The following is a 3,199-nucleotide window of genomic DNA, read 5'->3' on the forward strand; positions in this document are numbered from 1 at the left end:
TTATTTCCAGGCAGACTGTGTATTTTAAAATAAGGAATATGACTATTCTCAATATCCTTTCACAAATACAAAGGTTGAAAATGTTTTTCTCTCTCCTCTGGCCACCAGCTAGCACCACGTCCCCACCTCCATGGATAATAAACTTTTAAGAAATGTGGCCTTCATAGATGATGTAACAAATGACTATTTACAGTCAACAATCATAATTTCAAATTATAGATTGTTATCTGGTAGAACAACCGTACTTTACATTACAGTGTGGGAGTGAGCCAGTTTCAGGAAATTAAATGGCATGTCACTGATCAGATTTAATTTAAAAGCAAACTCTCAATTCCGTTCATCTTTTCATACTTAAGGCGTTATAATGTTTCACACAGTACTAGTTACCTGTTTCTTTAGAGTATATAGAAGTGGATGTGGTTAGATTTGATGGTCCACAAGTATACCTTCTAAAGGACATTTTTATTATAAACACTATAATTTCTACTGAAATGTAAATTTTTTTCTTAGATTAACTCATCGCTAGCAGGTCCTTGAGTGGCTGGAGCTAAAGACAGCTAAAAGTTAGCTTCAAGTAAGGCATGAATTTTCTTCATGAGGCCTACATAAAAAATGTAGAGGATCTAAGAGTTTAAGTCAAGCAATCAAGTTTCATAAATGAGTCTTTGTCTCATTAACATTGTTTTGGCCTACACCTACCCTCTTAGGAGTAGATGTAACCAATATAGATTTAAAGAGAATAAATTCATTATACAGAAATTTTTAGCTTTTTGAACAAACACCTTGGCAACTTTCTGCACTAAGATTAGGACCCAACCCCATCAATACATCAATCAACTGATAACATTTGGTTTCACTGAGTTATTTCTATTGGCCTAGGAATTAAAAAGGAGCCCTGGTGGCGCAGTGGTTAAGAGCTTGGCTGCTAACTACAACGTTGGCAGTTCGAATCCACCAGCAGCTCCTTGGAAATCCTATGGGGCAGTTCTACTCTGTCCTATATGGTTGCTTTGAGCTGGAATCAATTCGATGGCAACGGGTTTGGGTTTTTTTTTGTTTTTTTTTTTTAATTTTGGTTTTGGTTAGGAATTAAAAAATCCTTAGCCCTAGGCCCAGTTCTGCATCTAGGAAACTGTGTAACCTCAGACAAGTCATCTAACCTCTACAAACTTCAGTTTCCTTCATCTGTAAAACAAGAGGTGTAACTATATGATCATTAAGACTTTTTCAGATTTAACATGCAAGTAAAATTTAAGCCTATTATCTTCACTAAAAGGCTGATAATCTAAGGAGAGATTGATTATGATTCATTACACATAACAAAGACTTTAATTAATGAGTGAGTTCATTCATAATTCATCATTTCTGTAAATCATAAGCCTACATTTTTAACATAGGAGGGAAAAAATAAATCTGTATGCACTTTTGAAAAATAATCATTTTTATAATGAAATATAAATAATTAAAATTTTAATATTACTGTGTTAAGTAAAAAACTAACTAGTGTTGTGTAGATGTACTCATTGGCACAGTCCAAAATTATCAGACACTAAAATCACCAGTTTGGTTTTTTACATTTATCACTGTGGGAAGTAAGTGAATTTTAGTTATTTTTCCTCTTAGTTACCACTGCTAGAATAAACCAAGTGAACATGCTTACCAAGACTACGTTAGCTTTGATACGAGACATCCAATGGTAAAGCACTGGAATGGTGGCACTGATTTGGAGGAAATGAGTAGAGTCTACAAAGCTATAGAAGCAGGTTCTTACTACACATAGGTATTTTACCTGAAGCTATTTCATTTGATTCATGAGTCATCCAAAATTATTTTTAAATGATCGTGGCTGCATTTGCAGCACACCTTGTACTTTTAATGTATTTACTTTCATTATACTTTTACATCATTTACCACTTGACTTTTGTAATAGCTAAGGAGAATTAAGTAGGATAGAAAACAACCCCATTAAAATATACATGACAGTGACCAGGTAAAAAATATGTCAATCAACTTGCTTGAGCCAAGTTTCTGACAGAATGAGACTATAAGCTATAACTTCCATCTCACAATATAAAGTACACCTCAAGGTGGTCCATTGCTTCAAAGAGTTATGTGGCACTACCTGAACCACAATCTCATCTACCCTGAGACCAGAAGAACAGATGGTAACCGGCTACCATTACTAATCTTTCTGATCAGGGCCATAATAAATGGATCCTGATAGAATGGGAGAAAAACATGAAATAGAACTCAAATTCTTTAAAAATTCCAGACTTTATGGATAGACTAGAGGACTCCCGAGACTATTGTCCTGAGATACTCTTCAAACTTTGAACAGAAATTATTCCTTGAGATTGCCTTTTAGCTAAATAATAGATTAATTCACAAAATATAGAATATCACCCATGAGTACTGTACTCCTTTTAAAAATCATCTATATGATACCAAATTGTCAATAATTACTTTAAAGCAAAGATAAGAAGGGGAAGAGGATAGGGAAATTAGGTTACTGGAAATGGAGCAACCAGAATGGAAATAATGAGAATGACACATTGTGAAGAATATAACCAATGTCACTGGACAATTGTGTAGAAATTGTTGAAGGAGAATCTAATTTGCTGTGTAAACTTCCACTAAAAAGACAATAAAATATTATTAGAAGGAAAAAAAAAAGAATTATGTGGGGTGCGTGTGTGGGGGAGTCCTGGTGGTGTGGTGATTAAGTGCTCAGCTGCTAACCCGAAAAGTCAGTGGTTTGAACCCACCAGCCAGTCCGAGGGAGAAATATGGAACAGTCAGTTTCTGTAAAGATTACACAACCTTGGAAACCCTATGGGGCAATTCTACTCTGTCCTGTAAGGTTACTATGAGTCAGAATAGACTCACCGTCAACGGGTTTTTGTTTTTGTTTTTGGTCTTTGAATGTGTATAAGCAAAAGGTACAAATACTATATCTTTCCAGCTAATAAAAATAAAATGTTGGCCCAGAAAATATGGCAACAAAAACTTAAAGACAAAATATCTAAATTTAACTATTTATTTTGCTGAGGCAATAATTTTTTACTTGGAATTTTCAAGATAGTGCTGTCAATACAAGAGAAAAATAGATTGTTTTTTAAATGAGATAAAAATAGCAATTTCTAATTTATCTACTTTTATTCTACTCTTAGATGCTTGTATGAAAAGAGAAGTCTCACAT

The sequence above is a fragment of the Trichechus manatus genome, unplaced genomic scaffold (assembly GCF_000243295.1).
Source record: "Trichechus manatus latirostris isolate Lorelei unplaced genomic scaffold, TriManLat1.0 scaffold00312, whole genome shotgun sequence".
Lineage (NCBI taxonomy): Eukaryota > Metazoa > Chordata > Mammalia > Sirenia > Trichechidae > Trichechus > Trichechus manatus.